General features: G+C 53.5%; 2 long non-coding RNA genes across 3 annotated transcripts; both read left to right on the top strand.

Annotated features, from left to right (window-relative positions):
• Window positions 1-10: 10 nt before the first annotated feature.
• On the top strand, window positions 11-9,538 carry LOC118925118 (uncharacterized). Of its 2 annotated transcripts, XR_005029899.2 has the most exons (6): window positions 11-1,273; window positions 1,815-1,921; window positions 2,358-2,525; window positions 3,201-3,357; window positions 7,266-7,347; window positions 7,450-9,538. It is a non-coding gene; the product is annotated as an uncharacterized LOC118925118 (long non-coding RNA). The 2 variants fall into 2 exon arrangements; XR_008997512.1 differs by having other exon boundaries at window positions 11-1,916.
• Window positions 9,539-10,163: 625 nt separating this feature from the next.
• LOC130683624 (uncharacterized) lies at window positions 10,164-13,384 on the top strand. Its single transcript, XR_008997513.1, has 3 exons — window positions 10,164-10,991; window positions 11,976-12,094; window positions 13,010-13,384. It is a non-coding gene; the product is annotated as an uncharacterized LOC130683624 (long non-coding RNA).
• Window positions 13,385-13,972: the final 588 nt, after the last annotated feature.

Raw genomic sequence — 13,972 nt, 5'->3', positions numbered from 1 at the left:
TGGACCCCCAGCCTTCCCCACCTGCTGCACTGAAGCTAGGGCTGCCGCCTTGTGAGGTGCCTACAGGTAACTGGCACCTAGCCCACCTCTCGGCCCGCCACTGTCTGAGGGCTTGGGGGGAGGGGCAACTTGGGATGGGTGCCCTCCAGACACCCATCCTTAACTAGCCCGCCTGAAATCCTGTCCCCAGAGTGTTTTGATTTAGGCAGAGGCCAGAAGGCAAAGGTCACAGGCAAAGGTCGGGAAATCTGGCTCTGACTGCACAGGGGTTGCCTGTGCGTGGGGTGCAGGGGCTGGGGAAGGGGAGCCATTCTGGTTTGGTGCCCAGTGATTCCTGCCACCCACCTCCTGGGGGCTGGGCCCAGATCTGGGTAGGTCTTGTCTCCCCAGGGAGGGCCTTGCCTTCCAGACTTGAGGCTCACCTGTGAGTGGGGTAAACACTGCCTCTAAGCCTCTGTGAGGAACCTCCGGGGTCCTACAGGTGCGGTGGACTGACTGGGAAGGGGGCTGTGTGACTTCAGAGAGCCCTTCCTTCTCTGGACCTTATTTCCCAAAGGATGGTTTCGGCCTAGGCAGAGACCCAGCAGTCTGGGCAGGCTCTGCGTGGTGGGACCTGGGTCCCAGCAGGAAAGGATGGGTGTAAGACGTGGAGTGGGGTGGGGGCCATACCTGAAATGTGCAATAAGGTGGGGGACCAAGAGGGAACCTGTGTGGGTGGGGACCTCCACCCCTGCTGGGCTGGGCCACCTCTATTTATGTAACAATTCATAAGACATAAACAGCAGGAGCTGGGAATGGAGAGGTCAGGGCCTTCCTACTCAGCAGTCTAGGGGCCTGAGGACCTAGGAGGCGCCTGCCCTCTGCCAGATCCCTGGGGGTCCTGATGGGAGTGACCAGCTCCTGCGCTCCAGGGCAGGCCAGGATGAGGGATAGCAGACAGATGGCCCACCCTTGTGTTCTGGGCCGTGACATGATGGTCTTAAAAGAAATTGAGTGGCCAGACTGTCAGAAGCCCAGCGCGGAGGGGCCCTGGGGCCAGGAGGGCACACCAGGCCCAGAGGCTGTGGAGCTGTAGAAAGGTGGGAGGAGACGGTGGCCCTGTTGCCCGCGTTGGGCGTCACAGGGCGCTTCTTTCTAGGCCTCTTGACAACGGTAATGAGAAATGAAGTGAAGGGCCGGGGACCCCCAGATGGATTTGAGAGACCACGAGCCGACGGCAGAGAGGTAGCTGGAGGAGGCAGAAGGGGCACCTTGGCTCTGCGTGGTGGGGCAGGTGAGCCGCTGGACCTTTGGGAGGCAGGCAGGCAGCACCATAGAGCCCTTGTCAATTAAAAGCATAACATCTGAAAGTTCTGAAATTTAGTAGGATTGAAAGACTGGGTTGAGGAAATGTGGCAGGAAACAACGAAGATCGATTCGAGATGGGACCCAGGAAAGGAGGGCCGAGAGGGTGCAGGAGCAGGTGCAGGGGCCGGGATGTCTAGCGCTTGAGTGACAGGTTCCATCAGAGGCGGACGCCTGGGAAGCCGCAGTCTGAGGCACGCATGTCCCAGAAGCTCCTCCGTGGAAGGGCCTGCCACACACTCCACACAGTAAGTCAGCAAGCAAGCTAAGCAAATAAACCCCACCGAGTCACATCTTCGGGACATTTCAAAGAAATCAAAATAGAGAGAGATGCAGAAAGCCTCTAGGGAGGAAACACGGGGCTCCCAGAAATAGGTGCACCAGGAGCTCCCAGGCCATCCCCAGCAGGGTGCCACGTTCCCAGAGGACGTGTCGCCTCGGATCCCATCTCCAGGTGCACCGTCCTCCAGGTCTCACTCACTTGTGGAATTACTGTGGCTCTGGAGGGGGATTCGCCCCACACCGTGCGTGAAGAACACACCACTGAATCCGAAGGCTGCAGAAACCAGAACGTGAGGTGTCAGTCACTTGTGTGCTGTTTGCATGTAGCAATGATAGTGCATTTGACATACTGGTTAAAGAAAAGGTATTACTAAAGTTGATTTTGCTCATTCTTTTTTACCTTTTAAATGTGGCCACCAGGAAATTTAAAGTTGCACATCAGCTCAGCGCTGTGCTTGTGTGATACCTCTTCCAGACGGCCGCTGTCCAGGAACGAACAGGGAACGGGTGGAGGAGGGAGTGTAGTGGGAGCCCCCGGCCTTGCTGAGAGCAGCGCTGCCACGGTCAGGATGTGGACCCAGGCAATCTGTGACCACCCAAGCTCATGACGCCCCTGGACTGAGCGCAGGGGGGCAGAGGGAGGTAGGGGCCTATCCCTGGCTGGTGCCAGGAACTCTAGATGATGCCGGCAGTGTAAATCAAGACTTCCATCACCCCTTCACCAAACACAGATGAATGCCTGCTGTGCACTGGGTGCTGGGTGCAGAGGGCCGCTGGCATCCTAGCGGAGAGATGTGGACCGTGGCAGCCCGGGGGATGCGGCAATGCCAGGCTCTGGTGTGTCCCACGAAGAACAATAAAGCAGGCTAACGAGCCAGTGAAGAAGGTGGCTATTTCAGGTATTTTATTTTCTTAATATTATGAAACATTTCAGAGAAAAAAATAGAGAAAATGCCAGATACCCCAAGAAGTCAAACATTAAAGCTGTAGTTGAAGGGCTGCGCCTGCCCTTTCCCCTAACACTGCCCCTGCCCCCAGTGGGTGTCCCTCCCAGGCACATGTGTGGATATATGACGGGTGCAGAGCACCGGGCAGTGTGTTCTTCAAGGCACAGGGTGTAACCGGGGGCAGCCAGCCCCTCTGCCCAGTACTGTTCTTGAGGTCCTCATGTTGCCCCCGGGCACGCTGGTGCGCTGGTTCCTAACGGCTGCGCGGCATTCCGGCCAATGGGGGTGCCGCTCTCCCTGCTCGCGGCCTGCCCTTTCTGCTCTGGGCAGTGATGGTGGGGAGCCTCCCTGGCAGGCCTCCTGTGCACACATGGGGCTTTGCTGGTCTTAAAGTGTTTCAGAGAGCAAAGGACTTGAAGTCCAAATGCCAAATTTTCCCATCGTGAATTGTTCTTGCCACTGGGGTGGCTTTTGTGCCTTATCTGAGAAATCTCTGCCTGACCAAGATACTCTCCTGATCTCATTTTCAAGCTCATTGTTTCAGCTCTTAGTTTAGGTGTGTGACTTACTGTGAGTCGATTTTGCAGGTGGTACAACGTGAATTCTCTTTCTTTCTTTGGCAGATAGATGGACCCAGTTGCTCTAACACCATTTACTGGAAAGATGACCCTTCACTGAAAGACTTTGGCCCGTTTGTGAAAAACCAGTTGGCCATCCATGCTGTGCATCTGTGTCTGGGGTCCGTCCTGTCCCACCGATGGGTGTGTCCCTGTCTGCGCCAGTGGTAAGTACATGCCCTTGGTGACCCTCACTTTATAGCATGTGACTTTTGGGTAATGTGACTTTTCCAACTTTACTCTTCTTTTTCAGAAATGTTTTGGTATTATAGGTTCATTGCATTTTTATTTCAATATTAAAATCAGTTTGTCAGTTGCTACAAAAAGCCTGTTAAGATTTTGATTGAGATTCAGTTGAAATTTTGATCAATCTGGGAGAAAGAATATCCTAACAACACTGAATCTTCCGGTCCACGAACAAGGCATCTCTCTGCATTGATTTTGGTTGTGTTTGGTGATTCTCAGGACACAAATCTTACATATTTTTACTAGATTTCTTCCTAAGTGCTTCATGGTTTTGATGCTATAGTCAATGGTGATTTTTTAAAGTTTCCATTTCCAGCTTTTCACTTCTAAAAATCTGTTCATTACAGAAATATAGCAATTACTTTATTTTATTTTTTTGCATTTGGCTTTCTCTCCTTGCTAAGCTCACTTATTACTTCTGTTTGTGTTGGTTGTAGATTCTGGGTTTTTCTGGGAAATTGGATGTCCAGTCTGTGTACCAGGACAGTTTCCCTTTCATTCATTCTCTGTAACTTATTTTATGGGCCATCCCCTGCAGTGTGATGTTTGGGAGACACAGTGGGAGCAGATATCCCTGCCTTATTCCCAGTCCTTGGGGGGACACGCTTTCAGGTTTTCGCCATTTCGTATGATGTTATTCGTAGGGTTTTCAGAGATGCTTTTTATCAATCTGAGACTGTTCCCCTCCATTGCTAGTTTGCTAAGAGTTTTTTTTTTTTTTTTTTTTTTTTTTTTATTGAAGGGTAGTTGACAACAGTATTGCATTACATTAGTTTCAGGTGTACAACACAGTGATTCAACATTTATATACATGATAATTCTAGGTACCAGGTATCACCATACCAGGTTGTTACAATATTTTGACTATATTCCTTATGCTATACATTACATCCCGGTTACTTATTTATTTTACAATTGGAAGTGTGTTTAAATATGTATATATATATATATTTTGTGAGGGCATCTCTCATATTTATTGATCAAATAGTTGTTAACCACAACAAATCTCTGTATAGGGGGGTCAATACTCAATGCACAATCATTAATCCACCCCAAGCCTAATTTTCGTCAGTCTCCAATCTTCTGATGCATAACGAACAAATTCTTACATGGAGAACAAATTCTTACATAGTGAATAAGTTACATGGTGAACAGTACAAGGGCAGTCATCACAGAAGCTTTCGGTTTTGTTCATGCATTATGAACTATACACAGTCAGTTCAAATATGACTATTCATTTGATTTTTAAACTTGATTTATATGTGGATACCACATTTCTCTATTATTATTATTTTTAATAAAATGCTGAAGTGGTAGGTAGATACGAGATAAAGGTAGAAAACATAGTTTAGTGTTGTAAGAGAGCAAATGTAGATGATCAGGTGTGTGCCTGTAGACTATGTGTTAATCCAAGCTAGACAAGGGCAATAAAACATCCACGTATGCAGAAGATTTCTCTCAGAACATGAGGGGTGAGGTTCTAAGCCTCACCTCTGTTGGTCCCCAATTTCTCACCTGATGACCGCCCTGCGACTGTGCCTGTCTTAGGTTGTTCCTCCCTTGAGGAATCTTACCCGTCTCTGGCTAACCAGTCATCTTCCGGGGCCATACAGGGAAATGTAGAGTTGGTAAGTGAGAGGGAAGCCTTATTGTTTGAAAAGGTTAGCTTTTTACTTCTTTGCATATTTATGCCCTGTGGCTTCTATGCCCAGCATTTGTCTTGAGGTATCTTTACCACTTGGAAGAATTATGATACTCAGTAAATTCGACATGTGGCACGAATTCTATTTAAAGGTTGTGATTAGGAAGGAAGAAGAAAAGCTATAGAAGTAGCAGGTGGCAGAAAACATGGGAAGATTGATTATTTCTTTGACATATCTTCTTGTAGAGTAACTTCAGCATGGATAGGTTTTAAGCTACTACTTAAATTGCGCACACACATTAACATAATAGGAGTATAGTTACCTAACCAAAGCATACCTGTAATTACCAGCCATCTCCAGTGAAACCAAGAAAACCAGTTAGGCACCTTAGGCATTTGTGAAAACTTATCTGTGATATGGTGGATATTGTCCAACTGAACTTGAACAGTCTGAGAGAAATCAGACAAATTAAAACAACTCATTCCTGGGGACTGTTCATATCCCGTATGTTCTTTTAACGATAAATAGTCTGTGGTTGTAAGATTTTGGAGCGCTACGATTTGCACTTCTCCTAATTCTTGGTTGAGTTCCAACAGTATAGATCCAGTCAAATTTGTTGTTTTACTGTATGCACAGGCCAGCTTAGATGTCTCCTTCATTCCCATGGCAAGTCCAGGAACTGGTGGGATGAGTGCATCTACAGCTGTGGCAGTGCGTGGATCTTTGTTGGGGTTTTTTGATGATCATCTTCTGGCATGAGTCTTCCCGAGAGTGCTGATGTTGGAAGTTCTTTTTCATATCGTATCTTAGTTCATTTTCGGGGTAGCCCAATTAGGCTTTGATCTTCTGTATAAACACAAACAGACCCTTTGCCTACACTTTTATATGCCCTTTATACCCTTGTGTAGAACTCATTAGAGGTCACCACATAGGAACTGCTTTTTTTTTTTTAATCATTAATCTACACTTACATGATGAATACTTTGTTTACTAGGCTCTCCCCTATACCAGGTCCCCCCTATATACTCCTTTACAGTCACTGTCCATCAGCGTAGCAAACTGTTGTAGAATCACTACTTGTCTTCTCTGTGTTGTACAGCCCTCCCCTTTCTCCCACCCCGCTATGGATGCTAATCTTAATACCCCTCTTTTTCTGCTCCCCTTATCCCTCCCTACCCACCCATCCTCCCCAGTCCCTTTCCCTTTGGTACCTGTTAGTCCATTCTTGAGTTCTGTGATTCTGTTGCTGTTTTGTTCCTTCAGTTTTTCCTTTGTTCTTATATTCCACAGATGAATGAAATCATTTGGTATTTCTCTTTCTCTGCTTGGCTTGTTTCACTGAGCATAATACCCTCCAGCTCCATCCATGTTGCTGCAAATGGTTGGATTTGCCCTTTTCTTATGGCTGAGTAGTATTCCATTGTGTATATGTACCACATCTTCTTTATCCATTCATCTATCGATGGACATTCAGGTTGCTTCCAATTCTTGGCTATTGTAAATAGTGCTGCGATAAACATAGGGGTGCACTGATCTTTCTCATACTTGATTGCTGCATTCTTAGGGTAAATTCCTAGGAGTGAAATTCCTGGGTCAAATGGTAAGTCTGTTTTGAGCATTTTGATGTACCTCCATACTGCTTTCCACAATGGTTGAACTAACTTACATTCCCACCAGCAGTGTAGGAGGGTTCCCCTTTCTCCACAGCCTCGCCAACATTTGTTGTTGTTTGTCTTTTGGATGGCAGCCATCCTTACTGGTGTGAGGTGATACCTCATTGTAGTTTTAATTTGCATTTCTCTGATAATTAGCGATGTGGAGCATCTTTTCATGTGTCTGTTGGCCATCTGTATTTCTTTTTTGGAGAACTGTCCAGTTTCTCTGCCCATTTTTTAATTGGGTTATTTGTTTTTTGTTTGTTGAGGTGTGTCAGCTCTTTATATATTTTGGACGTCAAGCCTTTATTGGATCTGTCATTTTCAAATATATTCTCCCATACTGTAGGGTTCCTTTTTGTTCTATTGATGGTGTCTTTTGTTGTACAGAAGCTTTTCAGCTTAATATAGTCCCACTTGTTCATTTTTGCTGTTGTTTGCTAAGAGTTTTTTAAAGTCATGAATCTATGTTGAGCTTTATCAAATGTCTTTTCTTTTTTATGAGACAATACTTTGATTTTTCTTTCTTAGTCTGTTGCTATGGTGAATTACCCTAATTTTTGACTGTCCTACCAGCCTTGCATTCCTGGGATAAATTTCACCTGGGCATGAAGTATAATCCTTTTTACATATTTCTGGGTTTGATTTGCTAACATTTTATTAAGGATTTTTGCATATTCATTAAGGATCTTAGTGTGATTTTATTTTCTTACAGTAAGAAAATCCTCTGGTTTTAGTGCCAGGGTGATGCTGGGCTCACAGAATCAGCAGGAAGGTGTCCCCTCCTCTCCTCTTTCCTGGAAGTTAGTGTAGAAGTGATGCTATTACTTCCTTAGATATTGGTGAATTCTCCGGGGAAGCCATCTGGGCCTGGAGCTGCCTTTCTGTGAAAAGGCTTCAACCACAGATTCCGTGTCTGTAACGGTAGCTCCACTTTCCTCCATATTACCACACTTACTTAAAACTTTTGTGCCGCTATTTAGTACTGCTAGCTGGAACTAAGAGTTTCTCAAATTGCCACATATCTCCACTGACACGGGGTTCTATTTTGCTTTTAAATGGCATAGTATTTTCTTTAAGGTGCCAGGTCACTGGTGGCAGGCATGTCTGAGGGGCTGGACGAAGGTGGGCGAGGGCCCCGTTCCGTCCCAGCCGTGTGCGGGACTTGGCCTCTGACTCAGCCTGCAGGGCAGCCGACATGCCCTTTTCCCAGCTGCAAACTTTCCCAGCCCGTCTGCTGCTGCCAGAGGCAGAGATTTAAAACACCTTGGGGCTGGGGGGCCCTCCTGGCAGGCTCTTGGCTGTGCCGGGGTGCAGCCAGGGCCTCCTGGAGCTGGTTCCTGGTGCCCTGCCCTTGCCTGCAGCCTGGGCCCGGCAGCCATGGGCCGGGGAGCCCGCTCCCCTCTTGCTCCTGGCCTTCCTCTGAATCCAAGATCGGGGCTGCACTGTCCGGGGACTTGCTTATCCCGGCAGAGGACGTGTGTGCCCACAGAAGGTGTGCGCGTCTGTGTGCACGCACGGAAGCCCTCCCTGAGTCCCTGGGAGACCCTCAGGCGCACTGGGGCAGCAAGGTCTCCAAAGCGCCGTGGCCAGGGGCTGTTGTACAGTGCAGGAAGGCCCTGGGTGGCCCTGCCTGAGCCAGGCCTAGGGGGCTTTATCTGGCTGCTGCCTGTCCACATAGACCCAGCGTGAGCCTCAGATCCAGCTGCAAATGGGCCTGTGCAAAGGCACATCAGGTGGCACCCAGTGTGGCTGGATCAAATCAGGCCACTGAGAGGTGGCAGTGGTGGGAAGGGGCCCTGGGGCCACCAGCTCTGGATGGGGCCAGGCTCGGGTCAGGGACAAGGCAGGAGGGCTGGGGGACAGGTGGGCAGAGACATGAGCAGGGCAGGCAGCCCCTGACCCAGGAGCTCAGGAAGTCACAGGCCCCCGTCTGGGTATCGGCTAAGAAGGGGGCCAGTGAGGGCATAGCCGCAGCCAAAAGGGCCAGGCAGGAGTGCTGGAGGTGATAAGGAGGCTGGAAAGGATGGGTAGGAGTCCCACAGGGCCCAGGGCCAGGGCGAGGCCCAGGGAATCCGTGGAGGGCCATTAAGCCCGGAATGTGCCTGGAGCCACCGGTGCACGGGTCACTTGCCTCTTCCTGACTCCGTGTGCCTGGCTCAGTCCCGCCAGTGGCACACAGGTCACCGTATTCTGGCGCCAGCCGCCCCTCTTCCTTGTCTCCTCCTTCTCCTCACCCGGCCCAGAGCTCCACCGCGCCCTCCCATCTGGGCTGGGATTCCCTGTGGAAAAATCAGGTGGGTTCTCCAGGAGATGGCTTCAACTTAGCAGAGGTGGGGATTGGGGCCCTGGAGCCGGGAAGCTGGGGTTGTCCACCACCCTCTCCCTCGCAAGTTGCTGGCAACAAGCTGCTCAGCTTGAGTGGCTTGGCCTGGGCCATAGTGGACAGGGCAATCGGCCAAGCTTGTCTCCAGCATTTGGGAGGTACGGGGCAGTGGCAGTAATTCTAAGGATTGGGTATCAGCTGGCCTGAAGCCTTGAAGAAAGCTGAGCCAGCCAGTAGCAATTCCAGGCCTGCAGAGAGACCCAGAACCCGTCACAGGCTCTCCTCGAAGCTTGCGTGTTGACGTCCTCATTCACAGAGGTAAATAAGGTAAGATGAGGTCACTAGAGTGGACCCTGGTGCAGTCTGACTGGTGTCCCTGCGAGAGGAGGTGATCGGGACACAGGCACAGAGAGGGACAGCGCGAGTCCCCAGGGAGCCAAACAGAGAGGCCCCGAGGAGCCGGCCCTCCAGGACCTGGACCCTTCTCAGAACCAGGCTCTGGACCTGGGAGACAGCAGGTGTCTGGCGTTCAGCCCCGAGTCTGGGGTGGCCCTGCGCACGGTCACCCTGGCAGCAGGTAGTGTCTCATTTCCTAAGGCCCAAGAGCAGGTTGTGCCACAAGTCAGGCCAAAGACCAGGCTGCAGGGGGACGACATCCACCCTCCAGGCTGTCCCCCCGCACAGTTGGAGCCCTGATAGCCAAGGTGGACCCCACACCCCCAGGGATGTCCTCAACATCCAGAGCAGCCTCCCTCTGATGGGGCCATGCCGAGATCCCACCTGGGCCAGGTGTATGCAAGACCCGCCCTCCTCCCCAGCAAGGCTTCTGACCGGTAACCAGCACTGAGTGTTCGTGGCCCGAGTGGGGAACTCCTCTGCCTGCTGCAGGTAGCGGTGGATGTTCTCCACAGACCTGCCACCGGGCAGGTGTGTATCAGCCACAAGGCGTGGACATCGAGATGGAGAGCGCTGGAGGCGTGGGATTGGGCTGGTTGGGGCTGTTTACCAATAGGGAAACAGGGCGCTGGAAATTGGCCCTGCTGTGCCCTGGGGCCTTCAGGCGTGGGGAGGCTGGCAGCCTGCGGTAAGCAAGGTGGAGCTGCTTGGCACTTTGGCAGGGTATTGAGGGGGTGAGAGAACTCTGAGGTGGGAGGGCCCAGGGGGCAATGAGGAATGTGCTCTGTGTCCTCCTTGGGCCGGAGCTGGTGGTCAGTCCTGCCGGACCCGGGTTCCCTAGTGTGTCTGTGGAATGAGAGGGCCCCAGAACGGCAGTGGCCAGATGGGCCTGGCCTCACAGTGCACAGCAAGGCAGGGGGACCTCCTGGGCCCTGACCCACAGGGGTCTTCATGTGGCATCCTAGCTATCCGCTGCCGTGTGACAAAACGGTCCCAAACATGGCAGCTTAAAGCAGCAAACATCGATCACCTCGTAGCTTCTGTGGGTCAGGAATCTGGGTCCAAGTGTTGGCCAAGACTGACAGGGACCCCCTTCCACGCTCACCCACATGGCTGTCATGGGCCGCAGGTCCTTGCTGGCTGTCGTCTGGAGACAGTGGATCCCTCCTCTGGACGTCACCTCGGGGCAGCAAGCAAGACCACAGCCACAGTCTTTTTATAACCTCATCTGGAAGGGACGTCCCCTCACTTTTCCCACATGCTGTTGGTTAGAGGCAGGTTAGTACATCTAGTCTGTGCCCAAAGGAAGGGGCTTCATGAAGGCACAAATGCCAGGGCATCCTGGGGCTGTCTGAAGGTCGAGAGTGAGTGACCCCTCTTCCGTATCTCAGACTGGCGCCAGGTCTCTGGGAGCCGCACGTGGACAGAGACCACTCAGATGCTGCCAGAGCTGCAGTGAGGTTCTGAGCTGGCCCGATACCAGATGCCCAAGGGCCAGGAGGCTTCCCTGTTGAGTGGGGACCACAGAGGCAGAGGTGGGGTCACCCCTAAAGACTGAAGACACAGGCCGCTCAGCAAGTCGAGCCTAGAATCCCTGTGTGATCAGGACTGTGCTTCTGGCGAGGCCCCGAGGGCGGCGCAGACAGGGGCTGCACCACACGTTGGCACACCTGGCAGACGAAAAACCTTAGTTGTCACGGTGGCCACAAGGTGAAAGCAACCAGCACATCCACCGGCGGCCGAGTGGGTAAAGTGTGGCCCACGCACACAGCGACAAAGTACTCGGTCTTAGGGAACCTGGCGCGTGCCCCAGCAGGGATGGGTGAATCAGCCTGTCGCCAAAGGACAAGTCCTGTAGGATTCCCCTTAAATGAGGCCCCAGGAGGAGCCAGTGCTTGGAGACAGAGTCGGGTGGGGGGTGCAGGGGCTGGGGAGCAGGGTGGGAGTCAGTGATTAATGGGAACATAGCGTCAGTTTGTGAGGATGAAAAATCTCTGGAGACGAAAGATGATGTGAATACTTAACACGACTGATCTGCACGTTCAAACACTGGCACATTTTATGTGAAATAGCACATATGTGTTGTAGCAGGGTAAGGAAAGCTTAAGATGCAGCGGTGGGGTGCCCATCACACCCCCCTGACTGCGTCAAATACCATCTGAACTATGGGCCCCTGTGACTCGTGTCGGGAGGAGCCTGAGGGCAGCTGGGCAGGGCCCCGTACCCCGAGCTCAGCCTCCCAGCCGGCGGCCAGACGCAGTGCGGCCCTGGGGCAGGTGCGCCTCCGCCGGCCGCAGAAGGGAAGCGCGGTGCCGTCACCTGAGGAGCTGTGCCCTGTACTCCAAGGCCCACGGCAACAGCTCCCTTGCAGCCCCAACCTCAGCCCTCCTGCACCTCTGCACCCCACCATCACCCCCCAAATCATGCCCCAAAGCAGCCAGGGCCACCTTCACACTCTGTCCCCCACCTTGCTGGGGTCTCTTCCCCGGAGTAAAATTCCCGCTGTCCCCGCCTGGCAGGAGTTGGGAAGGACAGACACTCCTGGCTGGACGGACTGTCCACGTGGTCTGGCCCCACCTCTGCGCTCAGAGCTCCCCAGCGGTTCTGCCCTCGGTCGGGTCCCTGAGCTCATTGCCTGGTGAGCCCTCCCGGGCCCCTCCTCTGCCACTGCGTTCTCGGTCCCATGGCCCAGGGGCATGCTGGGCACGCTACTGGACGCTGAGCTCTGGACCCCCGTGGGCGTGGCTGTCCGCTCTGAAGCCTCCGGTTCCTCCCCGGGTGCGTGGCTCAGACGGACTCGGCCTTGGGAATTCTGTTAGTTTGCAGGCGCCTAGTGTTCCCAGCCAAACCTGGGGAGCGTGTCCGCTGGTTTGCGTCTCACAGCCTGGAGGGCCAGCCTGGCATGGAGGGGGCCTCTCAGCACCCACCCCCTACCCCACCCCCTGCCAGCACCCACGTCTGCGGGTCCATGCCCTGCTCAGCCACCTCCTGCCAGCCTCGGCCTCCCCATCCTCCGGGCCAGCAGCAGCCTGTGGCTGCCACCCCGTGGCCACTTGGGAGTGGCAGGCTTCCTGAAGGCTGCCGGCCTGCTGGGTGGACCCACCTGCTCCCAGCTGCGACTCCCATCCACGTTTTCCCTCCCCTGCTCCTTCACTCAGTCACTTAGCAAGTGGCCGTGAGCTTGGGGGGGCCAGACCTGGGTGGGTGGGCCCCAGGGCTCCGGGGACACAGCTGGGAGAGCCTCGGCCCAGCTCCCCAGAGCCGACTTCCTAGCGAGGCTTGGACGAGAGGTATCCAGTCTGGAGTCCGCTGGGCAGGCGGCGGGTGGGGCGGGGGAAGGGAGGTCATCACTGTCTCAGGCTCAAGATTCCCCCGGCCACCCTGCTGGGGGCCCACTCGGGACGCCCAGACCTTACTGCGGGGGCGGGGGGCCCCCAGAAGGAAGGCAAGTGGCCCCGGCCACCAGTGCACTGCAGCTGGCCTCGGGGGGGCGCACACCCCACCCGGACCCTCGTTCATCGCCCAGCTGCCAGGAGTGTCCTTTTCTTTCTAGAACAGCTTTATGGAGACTCACTCCGCACAGCACACAGCTCGGCCACCCCAAGCGCAGAGCCGAGGGTTTTACTACAGTCGCCGTCGCGCCGCCATCCCCACAGCCAGCGCTGACAGTATCTGTCTCTACGGATGTGACTTCACAGGCATGGTGTCACACCGCGTTTGTCTCCATTCACTGACCACCTGTCCTCAAGGTCTGTGCATGGTGTCAGGTGCCAGGATCCCCTTCCTTTTGAGGCTGAATAGTGGTTCATACAAACGCCACAATTGGCTCATCTGTTCTTCCACAGTGGACGTCAGGGTTGCGTCCACCTGTTGCCGATTGTGAGGAGGCTCCTGGCGTGGATGTGGCTCATACCCCTTGGGTGTAAGCCTGGGAGGGGAATTGCTGAGTCAGGCGGTAACCATGCGTTTAATTGTTAGAGGAGCTGCCGGCCAGGGGGCCAGGGGAATCCTTTTAACACCCAAACCAGACCCAGTCTCGGCCCTGGTCAAGGCCCTCGACAGCCCCTGACCACCTGCCGGCCGCCCCCTGCCCCCACTCACCGGCTCCCATCCCAGGGCCCAGACCTGCCGCCGCAGGGCCTTGGCACACGAGCCTCCACCTGAAGCTCTCCTGCCTTCCTGCTCTGTCCACACTCCTTTCTGGAATTGCCCCTGTGGGGTTTGTGCAGTCAGCCAGAGCCCAGGCCCGGAGGCCGCAGGGGGGTGAGTACCTGGTGTTTTGAAGCATATCGGACGTTCCAGATCACTTGGGGGAGAACACGTTCTCTGAGCAGGAGAGGGTCCGGAGCGCTTGTGATTTCTAGTGGGTGCAGTGGGCCTGCCTGTAGAACATTCTCCAGACTCTCCTCATTGTTCACAGCATCTTGGTTTTCTCTGGGGACCCTCTCCCCACTCGTAATCGAAGGGCGTCTGGAAACCCGACTTGGCCAGCAGCGGTCCTGTCCTGGCAGCCGAG

The sequence above is a fragment of the Manis pentadactyla genome, chromosome 4 (genome assembly GCF_030020395.1).
Source record: "Manis pentadactyla isolate mManPen7 chromosome 4, mManPen7.hap1, whole genome shotgun sequence".
In the NCBI taxonomy this organism is placed as follows: domain Eukaryota; kingdom Metazoa; phylum Chordata; class Mammalia; order Pholidota; family Manidae; genus Manis; species Manis pentadactyla.
This window is presented reverse-complemented; position numbering and strand designations above follow the sequence as displayed.